The following is an 18475-nucleotide window of genomic DNA, read 5'->3' as shown; positions in this document are numbered from 1 at the left end:
GAATGATGAAGATGCACAAGGAGAAAGAACAATGGTGGATGGGACCATGTGCCAGAAAACCTTGTCAGAGTGTGCCTCAAGGGCACATATGGAGGGATAAATTTGGAGAAGACCAGGGACCTTTTCTCCTGTGAGGCAAGAGCAAAGGGGTGGAGGAGAAGGTTAGTGACAAACTCCGAGGGTGAGAGACACACGTTGAGAGAACTTACACTTTGTGACTTTATTCTTCTGCAGAAGATAAGAAGCCAGGTCAGACTCTCTGAATGAATGAGAACAGGTTTGGGGTAAGGACAGGACATTTTTTAAAAAAATTTAAAATTTTATTGAATCACTGTGAGATAGTTACAAGCTTTCATGTTTGGGTTACAATCTCACAATGATCAAACACCCATCCCCCACCAGTGCACATTCCCCACCACCAATATCCTGGGTATACCCCTCCTTTCCCACCCTCCCCCCTGACTCCATGGCAGACAATATTCCCCATACTTGCTCTCTACTTTTGGGTATTATGGCTTGCGACACAGACACTGAGAAATCATCATGTTTGGCCCATTATCTACTTTCGGCACACATCTCCCATCCCGACTGATTCCTCCAGCCATCATTTTCTTAGTGATCCCTTCTCTATTCCATCTGCCTTCTCCCCTCCGCTCATGAAGCAGGCTTCCAGCTATGGGGCAATCCCCCTGGCCCTTGTATCTACTGTCCTTGGGTGTCAGCCTCATGTGATGTTATTCTATACTCCACGAATGAGAGGACAGGACATTTGAAAGTTTCCAGTAACAGAGTTGAAAATTATTTAAGAACAGAAGCAGAAATGAATCTGAAAAAAAAAGTTAGAGAATAGAAAGTAAATTCCAAATGGGGTTTTTAAATGACGGGGTTTGCGGTCACCCCAGCCAAAGGAGCTGCATGACTTTCCTCCAACTCTGTTTCAACTGGTGTTTCTCAACCTCTTCCTGACCCTGGGCCTCTGTGGACCTGGACCCTTCCCGAGCAGCCCCTGTCCTGCGATCTCCCTCGTCTCGTGCCACGGCCCCACAGGACGGCGGTCCTTGTGGTCCCCTTGCAATATTCTGGGGCCAACACGGGGTCATATGGCTCCCAGTTGAGAGTCACTAGACTCTGGGACTGGGGAGGAAGATGAGCTGGAGTCTCCAGCCTTCTGGTTGCCAAGGAGACAAGAGATTCCAGGGTTCCTTGGGGGGGGGGGGAATGCAGAAAACCACGAGTTGATCAAGGAAACTGAGGAGCGGCCAGGGGAGAGGGTCCCAAGGAGCTGGAGAAAGCGAGAGGGCGAGGGAAGGTGGGAGGAGAGAGCTGCGGTTTGTGGGAGGGGATTTAGCGGGAGGCTTTCTTGGTCTCCCCAGTTCCAACCCCGCACGGGCTGCGTACCTTGTTTAATCATTCTCATCGTGCCGGCTGGCTCGCCCGTCGAGTTCTGTGTTTGTTAGAACTGGATACCCTGGGAAAGGAAATGTAAAATCCTATCTCTCTCTGCCCTGGTAAGACCACAGATGGAGGGGTGGGTTTCATTCCAGACGTTCAGCTCTGCTCTCTATACGCGTGCAGCTGCTGAGCTGAGCTGAGCACATCTGAGAGAGGCCCTTGGCGGCGGCTAATCTCAGCCCATCTTCCCGCTGGCCCATCGGGACTCCGGCCTGACCTTCCCCGGCTCCCTTCTGCTCCAAACTTTTGTGGGGTCTGTTCTTTCCAGACAACTCAAGTGCCTGTGAAGCCCTTTGGGAGACTTTGCCTTGATCCTGCTGAGGACCACCCAGCACCGTCCAGGGCCCGAGAAAGAGGGCTGGGCACCAGGTCCGTGGGAGCCTGGCCTTATGTCTTTGGGGGTTTAGATTTTTGGCCTTCACCCCATAGCAGTGCTCAGGGCTTATTATTTTTATTTATTTATTTTCTATTTATTATTTTTTTATTGGATCACTGTAAGATATAACTACAAAGCTTTCATGTTTGAGTCTCTGTCGTACAATGATAGAGCATCCATCCTTCCACAAGTGCACATTCTCCACCACCAATGTCCCCAGTATCCCCGCCCCCATCTCAACCCTCCCCTTGCCTGTATGGCTGAAAATTTCCCCCATCCTCCTTTCTACTTTTGGGGATTATGGTTTGCAATACAGATACTTAGAGGCAATCACATTTGTCCTTTATCTACTTTCAGCACACATCTCCCATCCCGAATGATCCCTCCAACCATCATGGATTTGGTGATCCCTTCTTTATTCCAGTTGCCTTCTCCCCCAGCTCATGAGGCAGGCTTCCAACTATGGGGCAATATTCTTGACCCTTGTGTCTACTGTCCTTGGGTGTCAGTCTCATGTTATGTCATTTTATATTCCACAAAAGAGTGCAGTCCTTCTATGTCTGTCCCTCTCTTTCTGACTCATTTCACTTAGCATGATACTTTCTATGACCATCCACTTATAAGCAAACTTCATGACTTCATCTTTCCTAATATCTGCATAGCATCCCATTGTGTAGATGTACCAAAGCTTCTTTAACCAGTCGTCTATTCTTGGGCACTTGGGCTGTTTCCAGATTCTGGCTATTGTGAACAGTGCTGCAATGAACATACAGGTGCAGATGTCATTTCTACTGTGCTTTTTTGCACTGCTGGGATATGTATTTCCAGTGTTGGTGTTGCTGGGTCACATGGAAGCTCAATTTCTAGTTTTTGAAGGACTGCCCATATTGTTTTCCAGAAGAGCTGAACCAGTCAGGTTCCCACCAACAATGAAAGACAGTCCCTTTCTCCCCACATCTGCGCCAGCCCTGGTTATTCTTGTTCTTTTTGATGCGTGTCAGGGCTTACTCTTGACTCTGTGCTCAGGGATCAGTTCTGGTTGTGCTCGGGGGACTCTAGGGGCTGTCAGAAATGAAACCAGGTCAGCTGCATGCAGGGGAAGTGCCCTACCCTCTAGAGTAAGTCTAACCGTCTAGTTACATATTTAACCTCACCTGTGGCTGTTTTGCCCTTTCTTTCCTCTGCTCCACCTGCCTTTACTTTCTGTGTTCAAGGCACATTTCTACCTGTGGACCTTAGCACCCATCTTTACCCCCCCCCCCGCCGCCCCCTCCCGATTCTGCCCATTCTCCCAGTGCTATCTTCCCTGCCTTCCTTTAGCTATACTTCCCGCCCTTTTCTCCTCACCCCTTCTCCTTTATCTTGCTTCCCAGCATGCTATGAATGCTATTCCATTTTTTTCTTTCATGGCATTTCTCCTGGCATGAGAAATGTACATTTGCAGGGGCCAGGGATTGCTATTGATCTCGTCTGTGGCTTCATTCCTGGCTCCAGCAGTTCCTGACACGCAACTGGCACTGAACAGCGTCCCCTCCAGGTATGGGTGTCGACTTCCTGTCTGCCCAAGCCACGTGTGCCCGCTGCAGACATTGGGGAAAGACAAAGAAGCGTGAAGGAGGAAACAAAAGTCGCCAAGATTCTACCTGGAAAGAGCCCGTGCCAACCCTGCAGGGTCTGTCCTGTGAAATCTGTGCCTTGCTGCTGGAGGCCTCCCGAGAGATGTTGGAGCGGAGCGAGATCACTGCAAAACGTCTGCAAGGGAAAGCTCTGAGAGCACAACATCTGGACGCCACGTGGAGGGACGCTTGAGTGAGAGATGAGAGGGCTGTGGGCTCTGGGGAGCTTGATGAAGGTTTTAGCTAGTGTCGCGTCCACGACATAGGATATCTTTCAAAGATTACTTTGGGGGAATCTCCCAAGCATTACGACGGGAGCCCCTCCTGGTAATTTTCAGCCAACTTGGCCGGGGTTCCATGGCAGGGCCCCGGGATGCATTACGTGGACCACTTGGTGGTGATCAAGGCTCTCCGGTGTCACATGCAGTGATGCTCAGGAAAGCATGGGGTGCCCGGGAACTGAACTAGGGTGGGCCACGTGCTGTACTGTCCCTACTTACATGACATAATCAGAGGGTGGGCAGAACCCCTCTTTGGGAAGAGCCCTATACAGGACTGGATCAGCTCCATTGAAAGAACAGGGATCTCTCCAATTGGCCACAATTTTACAGGAGAGGAAGTTGAAATTTCAACAGAAACCCCATTGTGGTGCATTAGTTCTCTTCTTGAGATTTTTCTGGAACATCCCAGGTAGGAGGCAGTAACAGATTTCTTATTCTGCTGTACATAGTTCTCATTTCTTTTGGTAGATCACTGTTTTATTTGGAGAAATCTGTGGGGAGAGAGGGTGAGACGGGGGGTGAGAAAGCTAAGAGGATGCATCTCGGGCTGAGGAGCTGCCGGCTCTCCAAGGTAGAGGATGCACCAATTTCTCCTTTTCTCTGCATGACACCTTTGATTCCTCAGAGGCTGTCGCTCACTCCTTTGTGTGGAATACCTATTTAGTATTCCCCGCATCTTTTATAACCTTTTCTGTGTTCCGTATAAATGTGGGATTATTTGGGAAGAAGGTGAATTAGTCATGCCAAACATAGATCAGACAAGTAGTTCATTTTTGTTTTTTGACAAAACGCGCTCTCTATTTTTAGAATAAGTTGCTCCAGAAACATCAGGAACGCATTAGGCTACATAATAACTAAGATTTTAAAGCTGTGTTTTGAGGACCCTCTAAACCCTCTGGTATAAACACTGCTACGCCCCATCATGGAAATGATGTCATTTTCCCCCATAAATATGCGGGAACTTTTGGAGAGTCCAAGCAGACTTATCTGTAGGATTTATAAACAAGACATCAGCAAATACACACAAAGTCCATCACTTGAGTAATTTATGCTGAAAAATCACAAGGCATATTGACGAATTTATAATGTGGCAATAGAACGAAGGATAGTGTTTCATTTTGAAGCCAGTGGCGTTTTTAAAGACCGATGTCCATTTCTTAGAACAGCTTCGCAGATTTGTAGCACATCACAAGTTGCCGCAATTCTGCTGTGAAGTGCCCCACACATCGTAACTTTTATTTGATTTCCATTTAAAATCCAGTTTGAAGTCTGAATAAATATTAGGATACATAATGGAGGGGAGGGGAGGCCTGGGGTCTGAGCAGCCTGTTGTGTTCAGGCATCATTTATTCCCGCCTCCGTGCTCAGGAGGGACCTCTACTGGTGCTCAGGGGACCATATGTCATGCTGGGGATTTGAACCAGGGTTGTGGCTGCCTTTTAATGCAAGTAAGTACCTTGCCTCCAGGACTGTCTCTCTGGCATGGAAGTTTCAATTTTTTTTTAAATAATATCCTGGTCTTTTACTAACAACCATGCACAAGATGAATTTTAAATTGTTCAAGATTCAGCGCAAGACTGACCTTGAACTTCACACCCCCATCATATATTAATTTTTTCAGATCATGGTAGTCACATATGCACCAAGCGTGCTAGAGTTGATTGCAAGTGGCAATCCTGGGGCAGCGGGCGGCCTTCTCGTCCTCAGCAGGCCCATTAGGACCCTGGGAGGTCAGGGGAGAGAAGACACGTTTCCGCCAGCTCGGGCCTCCTTGCTCTGATGCATCTGGATTACCACAATGATCGAGGGGATTCTCAGTCAGGTTGTTGTGGTCGGGTAATCTGGACTTCTCTTCAAATCCAATTTGAATGAAGCATCTTAAGCAGGAACAGATGGGTGTGTGAACGCCAGCCCGAGGACTCTCACGGCCATAAAGGGGCTGAGGGGATGCCTCATTGTTCGGCAACTTCCCCCGAGATGGGTGAGTGGCGGGGAAGAGCCTGGAGCGTGCGGACGGAATCCACCCGCCACGGGACACGTCCATGCAGCGCTGTGGTCCAGTCCGGCCGGCTCTGACCCAGACCAGTATCGTGCTTTTCTGCTCCCCTGATCCTTCTGCAGCCCCCAAAGTGCTGCAGACAGCTGGGAAGGAAGGAGGGGCGGGCGGCAGCCCAAACCGCGAAGGTTTTCCCTGTGCCTTGTGCTGCTTGGAGAGGGCGTCCTACTTACAGACCCCCTTTGGTCTTGGCCCCCTAGGAGACTCCAGGAAGGGCGTTGGACACCCCCAGGAAACAGTGGTGTGCAGCGTCCACACCTGGATGGGAGGGCAGCCTGTGAACCCGCAGAGGGAATTGGCCGGGAAAGGCTGTGTGTGGGGCCTGAGACTCCTCACCTCGAGGGAATGTTCTGTTCCTGTTTGGTCTTTTCCCCGCAGTGTGACTGCAGGAAGAGAAGACAGCCGCCAGGCAGACTTGGGCTATTTCGCATCGGAGATATTTCAACACACTGTGGTGTACACTGCAAGCGTGCAGTGCTGGCTTTCAGTGATATCCCAGTAAAAAGGACAAATTAAAATGTCAAACTAGGGGCTGGAGCAATAACACAGCGGGCAGGATGTTTGCCTTGCACGCGGTCGACTCGGGTTCGATTCCCAGCATCCAATATGGTCCCCTGAGCACTGCCAGGAGTAATTCCTGAGTGCAGAGTCAGGAGTAACCCTTGTGCATCGCCACCCCCCTACACACACACGATGTTGGGGATGGAACCCAGGGTCTCACAGATGCAAGATATATGCTTCACCACGGGGTCACCTTCCTGGGACCTAAATAACATTTGTAAAAGTCAACTTAGAACTAAGGGTACCTCACTTGTGCCCAAAACCTTGGGATGGGGGGAGGGAGAAATGGGGAGCTACTGCTGAATGGGAAGGGAGCCTCCCATTGGGGGGTCATGAGAATGTCCCGGAACTAGGCTGGTGTTTGTATCCATGCCTGCAAGGTGCCCGGAGTTGTCTTGCTCCACATGGCGTGTTTCCTGGTGAGTTTTACTGTCATCTATAAAGTGGCATTAGGGAGAGGTGCCAGGGATGTGAGAGGCTGTGAGTTTCACCCCCGCAGCGATGCACAGTCCCCAGCACCACTGGGTGTAGCCCAGGGCCCCTGAGCACCCATGTTAGCCAGGGGTACCTATCTCCCATCCGGCCTGGGAAAACTTAGTGCTGGCTCCCTGGACCCCATGTCCCCGGGGGGAAGGAATCTGGACCATGCACCCTCACGATGGAGTTTCCAGAGTAAGAGGGAGTCTTAAAGGGGTCGGGGAACTGCCCATGGCCGCCTGCCTGTCCACAGCGGAGCTGGCATGAGACGTCTCTGATGTGGGTGACACCAGGGATGCACCGTATCTCCTGTCCTGCCCACGGTCACGTGTCTGAGAGCCAAGGACACAACCTGGTGCTTTGTGAAATTGCACAACTCTATGGAAACCACGGAAACCAATAGCCCAGGGCAGTGGCCGTCCTGGGGCAGCTGCTGGCCACCTGCCTACTCCGGAAGTCAGAGCACAGCCTAGCCAGCGGCTCTGCACTGGACCCGGTTCCAACCAGGCAAAGACCGGCCACGATCCCATTTCTCATTAGACCCCGTTGGGTCTTTCTGGCTCTGTTTCCACCCTTATGGTGAGAGCTTTGTTGCGAGGGAAGCTGGACTAGCCACAGTCAGGAACGCACAAAGGCACACTTAAATTCTCTCTGCCTCTCAGAGCCTTAAATCCTGAGATTTTTATCGGGGGTGGGGGAAAGTACATCTGTTAAATTTATTCATGCTTTTTTTTTTTTCTATTTTGGTTATGGAAAGTCTTCACTTGTGAAAAAAAAATTTCAGGGTCGGAACCATTGAAGCCAACTTTGTTTGGCGGTTTTACACTGGGACTGATCCTAAGTGCAGAGTTTTCCTCCAGCGTTTGTTTAGCTGTGTGCGTCGGGGGTGGGGGGGCGCGGGTGGAAGCTCAAAGACGGAGGCTTCCTTATGACAGCTTCTCTCTGAGAGGCTTCAGCAAATGTCCGGGATACATTCCACAGAACACTTCCTTCAGGGGTGAAGCGAGATCTGAAGTGGACCTGCAGAGAAATTCTCACAGCGAGAAAAGGAGGGAGGGGCTGAGGGAGGGGTGAGGTAGATTGTTCTGGAAAACTCAACTGTCTTCACCTGGGTTGCTCTGCCAGAAATCTAGTCTCTGGGCAGATTTCCAGGCTTGACCCTAGACAAAGAAGGGCATAGACCACTGTGGCAGGGCAGGGGGTGTCCCGGGACCTCAGGTTAGGGTTAATTGGAAGCAAACTTAGTTCTGTCGGGAGAGTCCATATGGTTGGGTTAGTCACCAAGGTTTTTACCTGCCTTAACGGCACCCCAGCTGCAGGTAAAGAGAGAACAGGGGTGCCCAGCCTGAGTGATGCTTTTCAGGAGCAAACGTGAAATAGGATGGTGTCCAGAAACAATTTTGCGGGGGAGTAGTGCAGAGAAACAGAGCGCATGAGCTTTAAAAACAACTGCACCAAGAAGCTAATTTTGGTTAAAAGCAAAAAGGTCCAGAGAGGTAGTACAGTGGTTTGATGCAGCCATCCCAGGTTTGATCCCTGGCCACCCACACGGTCGCCAAACGCCCACAGCAGTGACCCCTGAAGCCAGGAGAAACGCCGAGCACCACTGGGTGTGGTCCAAGAATGAAAGAACAGTGAAACCAGAAAGAACAGTGGGGCTCTAGGGTGTAGCTCAGTGGTAAGGCACATCCGTCACATGTGTGGGGCCATGGGTTTGGCCTCTGACTTCACAACCACCACAAAAACCAATTGTTTTCTTACAAGTAGGAATTGTGGATTTAGCTGGAAAACATCTCTATCACTGAAATCCCACAGCGTTTGATAGCATTTTGCCAGTCTCCCTCTCGCTCACAGACTGTACATTGATAGATGCCCGTGAATTTATGGGAAGAATATGGTAGAATATTTGAAATTGTGATCGAATTGAAAAGTCTCTTGGAAACAAAGCAGCTTTGACATGAGTCCTTCCTACTCCCTGTGAGTGGACTGTGTGTCCCTGCAAGACCCTTCGAGTTGGGAATGCCCCCAGTTTGTCTCTGGGTCTTCCAGGCTGCCCAGCCCTAGGTGTATGCGCCACAAGCTGTTATTAAAGAAAGGTTATTAAAGCTGTTGTTATTATACCTGATATTAAAGAAAGGAAAGAGGGGATGAGTGAATGCCATTTTACAATCACAAAATTTTTGCCAGTGTAAGACATAAAGTGCTTATTAATTTGTCATAGGTGTCAAAATAGCTTTAATTTTTAATTGTTGATCCTTCATGTTTATGATGGCTGTTATGATGTGTGCTTATCAAAATAAGTATGATATGTTACTTTTATTTATTTTATATTAGAGCTTTAATAAGATTTGTAAGACCACAATTATTACATGAAATGAGAAGAGAACTATTTTTCTTCTTTCTTTGGGCCAGGAGTAAGCCCTGGGTACCAATGGGCATTTATTTTTCCTTTCCGGTCACACCCGGCGATGCTCACATTTTACCCTGGGCTCTGCACTCAGGAATTACTCCTGGCAGTGCTCAGGGGACCATATGGGCTTCCGGGTACTGAACCCAGCTTGGTCATGTGCAAGAAAATGCTCTACTTGCTGTACTATCACTCTGGTCCCTATCCAAAGCATTTTTTAAAAAATTATTTTATTGAGTCACCATGTGGAAAGTTACAAAGTTTTCAGGTTTAAGTCTCAGTTATACAATGTTCGAACACCCATCCCTCCACCAGTGCACATATTCCACCACCAAGAATCACAGTATAGCTCCACCCCGCACCCCCACACCCCTAGCCCCCTCCACGCCCCTAGCCCCCTCACCCTTAGCCCCCCTGCCTGTGTAACTAATAAATTTCACTTTACTTTCACTTCCAAAGCATTTTTAAGGAAGCTGAAATATATTTCGGAGTGATAGCACAGCAGTTGGGCCTTTCATGCGGCCAACTTGTGTTCGATTCCTCCGCCCCTCTCAGATAGCCCGGCAAGCTACCGAGAGTATGGAGCCCACACAGCAGAGCCTGGCAAGCAACCCGTGCATATTGGATATGCCAAAAACAATAACAATAAGTCTGTCGATGAGAGACGTTACTGGTGCCCGCTCGAGCAAATCGATGAGCAACGGGATGACAGTGACAGTGACTGTTCTTTTAAAATTTAATGTATTGGATTGAGATATAATTGATACAGCATATGCATTGAGTTTCCAACATTTTAACATGATGATCTGATAAATGTACATACGGCATGATGAGTGGTATAGTGAGTCTAGTTAGTACCCATCCCATACAGTTTCATGAAGTTTTCCTTGTGAAGAGAGGGGATCTCCCAAATGGTGCTCAGGGGATCCCCCCAGAACTCCACTGGTCATTGTCAACAAACCGGCCTAATGCAAGGGCCCAAGGATGTGATGCTGCTTGGGCCCTGCAGTGCTGGGGATGAGTGGACCACCCTGGGGGTGCTGGGAGACACCAGGGTCCCACCAGAGGCTGTTCAGGGCCTCCTGGACTGTACTCAGCACTGCTCCGGGACTGTGTGGTTGGACAGTGGGTTGGACACATGCTGGACAGGTGTTCTCCCTACTGTCCTCTCTACCCACCTGGTGACGAGTACAGTGAAGATCTACTCCTTTATTTAGCAACTTTCAAATAGAATCAACTCTCTGATGAAGGAAACATTACCCCCAACGCTTTATCCATGACGAATGTCTTATTCATTCCTTCGTGCACAGTTCAGTCGTGCCAGGTACATTCACAGGGTCACACAGCCAGCCAGCCCCTGGAACAACACCGTCTTGCTAAACCATGGCTCTATCAGCAATGAATACCCCCCCCATGCCCCTAGCCCCTGGCACCTTCCCCTCTGCCTCTCTTTCTATGATCTGTCAATACCAAGTGCCTCATATGAGTGGAATCACGCAGTGTTTCTGTCTGTGACTGATATTTCAATCAGCACAAAGCACAAGTCCAAATTCCGTGGGGGCTATTCCTACCTCTGTTTAGTGTTTTTTTTTTCTACCTGTATTTGGGTAGGGGCTTGTGTGGTGCTGGGGATCAAGCCACACTTTCTGTATGCCAGACAGTATTGCAGCCCTTTGAGCCATTTCTCTGAATAACAATATTCCACAGTTTCTTTTTTTAAAAAATGGAATTGCTGTGAGTTAGAGCATCACAAAACTATTCATGATTGGGTTTCATTCATGCAGTGTTCCAGCACCCATCCCTCCACCAGTGCACATGTCCCAGCACCAATATTCCAGCTTCTTTGTCCTTTCATCCTTGGTAGACAGTGGGCTGCTTCTGATCTCTGCTAGTGTGAGTAGCAGTGCTACGAATGAGAGTGTCTCTTCCAGACACTGCCTTCAGTTCTTTGGGATAGACCCCTGCAATGGAGTCATGGGATCCCAACATTGTTCCGTTTCTGCTGTTTTCAGGACCCCTACCCGACTCCTTTCCTATCCGGTCATCCCACTGAACATTCTTGCCTCTATATTCTCATAGCACTTGTTTTCTGGTTTCCAGCATCACGGATGTCAGGTGCCAAACTTTCGTGATTTTTTGTTTTTGTTTTTGTTTTTGTCATGTTATGGGGTGCCACTTGCTAATTTTCAGTCCCTTGGTGTCTTTGGAAAATCATTCTTCCAAATGGAAGATGTGCTGGCATAGAGAGTTCCTAGGTGTAACTTTCAGAAACTCTTTGAATCGGGCATTGTTTTCCTTGGAGATAGAAGCTTACCTGAAACGTCCCTGACAACCTGCTCTCCCAAGCTTCCAAGGAAACACTCAGCAAGTGTTTTGAAAACATCTTAAATTCGTTGTTCTGTTCACAATGGCTAAGGGTCATGCACAGTTTAAGATGAATAAGTAAACCTTCTCAGGATGGTAGGCAGAGGAGAAAGAACAGAAGGGGCCATCGCGGTATTGTCTGTCTCAGAAACAGTTGTGTGAAGTGTGTGAAGGAGCTGTCCAGCAGAGAGGAAGCAAGTCCCAACGCTTTAATTGCATGTAACGTACTTTGTCCCTTTGTTTCAGTACAAATGAAAGTCAAGTCAAGGTGTGGTATGTGTGTATGTGTGTGTGTGTGTGTGTGTGAGAGAGAGAGAGAGAGAGAGAGAAAGAGAGAGAGAGAGAGGGTTGTGGAGAGGGAGGGAGATATAGAGAGACAGAGAGACAGAGACAGAGAGAAAGAGACAGAGAGACAGAGAGAGAGACAGAAAGACAGAGACAGAGACACAGAGAGAGACAGAGACAGAAAGACAGAGAGACTGGGAGTGTTTCTTATACAGGGAAAGTGGTTTCTGTTCCTCACTTACTTCATGGCATGAGAAAAATACACGTAGTTGTGCAAGGCAGGAAATATTAAGAGCCTGGATACTGTGACATCACCCACTCATGTATCATTTAAGTTAAATATGATCTAAGCTTCTGGTATAGATGGTTTGCAGTGAGTTGAAGGGGCCTTGGAACTTTCTATGTTCATTTACACTCTTTGCGGCCCGATTTGAAGATTTTCGTTTTGCCTAAGTGTTTGTTTTAATGAGGCATTACCAGGCAGCCCACTGAAATGAAAACCACATGATGTCCCCCGGGCAACAGAGAAGCAATAACTCTGCAGAATTTTGAAGAAGACTAGTCATACCGCAGGCCACCCTTATAATAGGGAAAAATAACAAGAAGTTTAATACAGTTGTCTGGCCAAATGCATTAATATAAACTGAATGCCTTTAAAAATATTATAGCTGTGAGGCAGGACGTTCCATTGGCAAAGCATCTTCCAGACCTTCCTTTCAGAGGATGCATCATGAGGCGCGGTCCCGGTGCACGCATAGTTGCAAGATCTACTTTAAATCCTCGGATCCCTTCACCTCCTTGAGTTTTAACCACGTAGCTGAGACAGGAGAGATGCACTTTCCAATGGGCCAGTGTCTTTGTTCTTACCCAAGAGTGCGAGAACAGAAATGTCTTCGAGAGTTCTAGACTGAGAGCACAGGTCCTGTGTCCAGCTTGATGGTTGGCCTTGACCACATGCTGTGGCCACATCCTGTGGCCTTGACCACATGCTGACCAGTTTGATAGTCCGTGCCCAATCTCAGTTTCTATTATTTAGAAATATTTTCTGACAAAGATGTTTTGTGACCCAGCTTGAGCATAAGGACTGGGTTCTGACACCTCTTGAAAAGAGTATTTTGGCCTCTGGGTAGACTTTTGGTGAGAAATCTGAAATCTCAAAATTCATTGATTTCAGTACAGCCAACATTTTTTTTGCTGACCCCTGAGATGAAAACTGGATAGTTGGAAACTCAGTTCTGAGCTGATTAACCTTTCCTAAAGGACTCTGGTGTTCAATGGAGGACCACAGAGTCCTAGAAATATTGGGTCTAGTGATGGAATATCATGATTTGATTTTCTTTTGAATTTCTTTCCTAAATGCCCAATGAAGGAATCGAAGGGATGGTTCCTCCCTCCCTCTGTGGACTGATTGAATCCAGGCACACAGAATCGAAATAAGCCCCATATCTGGCCGATCCATCCAAACTGGGTCCTTGGATGGTCTTCATATGACCCAAAGTTCACTCTCAGCTCGAATATCTCTTCACTGGGGACTGAAAGCAGGAATCTTGCTTTTAGTTCATTTCCACTTTCAACCTTTTACTGCAGTTTCCTGAAGCTTCAGAGACTCCAGCTGTCGGTGAAAGCTTCAGTTAATGAATAGTCTGCTCTAGAGACTCACAGCAGACTATTCTAGTTCTAGACTGGGATTATTTCCCATCCAGGGACAGCACCAGGCATGGATACTGGTTTTAGTTAAATTTATTATTATTTTTTTAAATTTTGGCACTGTGATTTACAAAGCTGTTTTACTTTATTACCCTGCTATACGAACTGGAGCAATAGCACAGCGGCTAGGGCATTTGCCTTGCTCACAGGCTGACATGACTTCGATTTCTCTGTTCCTCTCAGAGAGCCCGGCAAGCTACCAAGAGTATCCTGCCTGCATGGTAGAGCCTGGCAAGCTACCTGTGGTGTATTTGATATGCCAAAAAAATAGCAACATTGTGAGACTTGTGTCTCACACTGGAGACATTGCTGGTGCCTGCTTGAGCAAATTGGTGAACAACGGGATGACAGTGACACAGTGATACTCTGCTATACATTAAGCATACTCTGTTATACTCAAAACCATATTACTGTGTTAAAAACCGTTCCAGGCAGTCAGTGCTCCCAGCTACAAGTCCTACCACCAATGTCAGCATCCCTCCACCAATGACCAACCTGCCCTTCCTCTCCCCACCTCACCTCCTTAGCAAACTAATTTAAATATTTAATTTCCTTACTGTAGTTGAGGTCACATGCTGGCCCTAGTGATCACTTTATCCTGTGCATTTGACGTGCAGCACCTCAACGTCATCAACATGCCCAAGACCCTTGACCAGTGAATGAATGTCCCGATAGTTTGAGCAGCCCACCTCCTCCTCTTAGTCCCCCTTCCCTCGACATGCTCATTCCTATAATCGAATCCTTTTTGTCTCATGAGACAACCTTTAGCTGAAGCTTCAAGAGTTATTTTTTAACAGTTGAACGGGAAGCCCCGCCATGTATCTGTCAGTATATCTTCATCGCCAGCTATCGTGCCTTGCTTGGAGGTAGGGGGAGAGTCTGCTTTTGTCCCCTGTAAGTCAGAGGAAGCCAGAAATAAGCCTTCTGATTCAATAAGAAATAGTTTATCATGTTAGATTGTCCGAGTGCCCTCTTATCCCTGGGGGTTGTTTGTGTGAATAACCGGAAGGGTGTTCCCTTTTGGTTATTGCAGATAGTCTGAAAAAAAAATTGAGACATTGCTCACTGATCCTCTTTGAGACCTGGAACTCTTCCAAAAGCATCTCCGAAGGACTGGTTCGTGTACCCATGCAACTGGGATCTGGGTTGAGAGACAAAAGGGACCCATCCTGTTACAACAATGTTCTTGCTTTATAGAGAGGCGCCTTTCTGGAAATGAACGGAATTCATCTCATTTTGGTGGAAAAATGGGCCGTCCTAGAGCTCGGAGGGGCCTGAGTTCTGATACGTGCCTGTACTCCGGTTCTGTTTCATCTCAGTCTGTCCCACTGAGCTCCCTGGGTTCCATGTGTGATGGAAACACGCGTGTTCCAGCATCTCTAGCGTCTGGGGAACTGATGTTTTCCCCAGATCTGTCCCCACCTTCCTCATTAGCCCCTCAGTCCCCCCAGCCATTATTTTGCAAATTAAACTCAAATTTGCAACATTTGAAGGAAAACCACAAGAATTTGATCTTTTGTAATCCCCTGAGGTCTGTTTGCCTGCAACCCCCTTACCTACCCCAGCTAGTTAGGAGAGGCTTCACCCGGCCTCTCTGGATTCATTCTGATTTTTGTCTAAGTCTTTGATGAGTTATGGAAAATGTGTCCCACTGAAGCAATGCAGAGACTTTCCCTGGAACGGGGGCCGGGTTTGTCGCACCAAACTGTCCTTCAAGGAGTGAAGGGAGGGCCAAGGTCGGGTTTTGTGGTGTCTTTAGTCTCCAGCCAGATCCTAGTCTTGGGGGACGCTCGCCCTGGAAAAGCCAGTTGGCCACATGCTGGGTGACGTCACCGGCTGGAGGTCAGTGGGGAGAGGAGGGTCTGAGGCACAGTGCCAGGGATGTTTCTGATTAGCCCCGTCACGAGAGGGGTGCTCTGAAAAATGACACCCAGATGTCCTTTCCACGGGAACCTCTGCCACTGGGCACCAGATGTGGACGGGTTGGGACTGGCAGCTGCTCCTGACTGGGCCTCCCCTGTTTATCCCGGAGGGGGGAGGGCTCGCGCCGAGACCCTCCCTGCGGAGAAAGGAAGAAAGCTTTGCTTCAGGGGGATGGATCCCTAATACTCATCTCGTGCAGGTTGGACCTGAACTTGCGGTCTGCGGTCACCCACGCAAACCTCTCTTGGTGCTTTCAAGGTACTGAGGGTCTAACACCACCAGAGTTTTCCCAGATGAGACTTTTTCCTGTTCAGATAGAAATAAGAGCTCTCAGAACAGGGACTCGGAGGGACGGGGAGAGCCTTCTATCCCCCCAAAAGCTTCAGTGTTTGGAACGTGGCATGTTCCTTTTAGAATCACGGAAATTCTGAGATGAACCTGGTTGGGATGGAATTGGGTCTTTTTTTTTTTCCGTGTTATGATTTGAATCCACCCCGGGGGGGGGGACTGCAGGTTCCTGCAGCACTGCTGTGGGGAGCAAAGGCGCACCCCATTTCTCTGTTTGAGTTGCACCATACCCCTGGCTGCACTGGCTTTGTAGACACGCCCCTTTCCACACACACACACACACACACACACACACACACACACACACACAGAGGCTCCAGAGTGGGGAAGGAGTGTTCTCTTCCAGACAGCTACCTGTGAGGGCTGAGAGAATGAGAGTCCGATCTCCCCCGCCCTCTGCACACCCTGGCGGGCGTCTGCCACCTTCCCTGCCTCTGTCTTCCCTGAAGCACTTTTTTGAAAGCTGACCAGTTGGTCTTCCAGTCTCTCGTTCCATAAGCCACAACCCCCCTTCCCCACAAAATGAGTCAATCCCCTCTGCCGTGGGGTGCTTCAGGCTCGACACTGAGCCCGCCATGTCTCCCTCTCGCCTCATCGCTCCTTCTCTGACTCGGTTCCACTGACTTCGCATCCTCTGCCTCCCAGGCTGAGTACCAGGGGGGACATCTCTCCCATGCCGGAGGTAGAGCTGGAGTTTCAGAGATAAGTGGGCAGGGCTGTCCAGTGGTTAGCGGTGGACTCTGAATTACTGCTGTTTTGTACTACAGTTTGCAGTTGGGGAAGGTGATGCCTCTCATCTTCTTTTCCCCCAAAATTGCTTTAGTTATCCAAGGGGCTTTATTGTTCCATATGAATTTCAGGAATGCTTGATCTATTTCTTTTAAAAAATGTCATGAGTACCCTTTTAGGGACAACATTGAACCTATATAATGCTTTGGGGAGTGTTGCCCTTTTAAAAAAAAATTCTTTATTGAATCACCATGTAAAAAGTTACAAAGATTTCAGGCTTAAGTCTCAGTCATACAATGCTCAAACACCCATCCCTTCACCAGTGCCCATGTTCCACCACCAAGAACCACCATATACCTCCCACCCCACCCCTACCCCCCGCCTGTGTAGCTGATAATTTTCACTTTGCTTTCTCTTTACTTTGATTACATTCAATATTTCAACATAAAACTCACTATTATTGTTTGGAATTCTCCCCCCAAAATCGAACCTGCTGAAAAGGCAGCATTTGATAACTTGGTTTCCCTTGCTGAGAATGAAGAGATATGAGGTTGTGTGGCCACGATATCCATTTTAGATTTCTGTATTTTAGTCACTAAGTCCAGGGAAATTTCTGCCAAAAATTGCATCATTGCAAGCTTGTACCTTTCTTTAGTGGGCCTTATAAGATGGTGGTCACCACGCCGCACCCCCAGAAAGGAAAAGCCGAGAGAGAAACCTTTCCCCTCCTGGGGCAGCATGGGGCTGTGGCTTAGTTCACAGTCTAGAGACACTTCTGCAAGAAGCTGCTGGTGCTGAAGGTAGTTAGATGGCCTCCAGGATCGTGGGCGGTCAGCAACGGAGGGGCCGCACATGTGCGGCCACTCTGATCACATCTAGGAGGAGAGTGGCCGTTGCCACTTTGACGACACATTAATCCTCCTGATCAATGAGCAGGGGATAGGTCTCCATTTCCTCATGTTTTCTTTTATTTCTTAAAGTAGTGTTTTGTAGTTTTCTTTGTTGAAGTTCTTCACCTCGAGTTAAGCTGATTCCAAGGTACTTGATTTTCTAAGGCACAATTGTGAACTGGATTTTAAAAAAAAATCTCTTTCCTCTCTTTCATTATTTGTATGGAGAAAAGACAAAAGAGCTAGGGGCTCACTCTGAGTGCTCTGCAATGTACAGCCAGGACCCTTGGGCTCGCTTCTCATTTCTCTGCCTTCTTTTTCCCTTTGAGGAGAGCTATCCTGGAGAACTTCACTGGCAAGTGTGGGGTTGTAGGAAATCATTCCCCTAACAAGAAACTCCAAGGATGGGATAATCCTTGGGTAAAACAGTTTAGGTCTTAGAATACCAGGAAAGCATAGAATATGTTACAGGGCGAGCAAAAATGCACTCGGGAAAGAATAACAGTTGAGGGGTCTTTAAATATAGAGGACAGCATGGGAAATAATAGAATAAGAAGCTGTCACAGTGTTATATAGTTCAGGTACCTGCTGATGGATTATGTGTAATATCCCCGCCTCCACTCTTAAGTGCACCTTTGCAAGTCATGGTGCCTTAATACGAATATTGATATATATGTTTTTAAAAAATAGATGACTACTTGTTCCTTTTAAAAGTGCAGAGCAGTGCTGCCCGGGGTTGGGCCACAGCTTCCCTCCAGCTCTCCGGCTTTCATTTCACCCAGATCCAGGGATTCCTGTCTGAATTGGAGCTTGAGAAACCTCATCGGTTATCACCTTGTGAGGGGTTCCTTAACTTTTCTGCTCCACAGGGCCCCTGGCTAACCTGGCGATGCCCGCGCCCCCCTTTCTCAGAGTATGAATTCTAAAGGCACAAGTTAAAACACACAGAGTTACAAAGGGAACAACTGGCGCTGAAGTCAAAGTCTTAAACATTTAAACATTT

The sequence above is a fragment of the Sorex araneus genome, chromosome 2 (genome assembly GCF_027595985.1).
Source record: "Sorex araneus isolate mSorAra2 chromosome 2, mSorAra2.pri, whole genome shotgun sequence".
NCBI classification, from domain to species: Eukaryota; Metazoa; Chordata; class Mammalia; order Eulipotyphla; family Soricidae; genus Sorex; species Sorex araneus.
The sequence above is the reverse complement of the archived record's forward strand: the minus strand, read 5'-3'. Positions refer to the sequence as shown.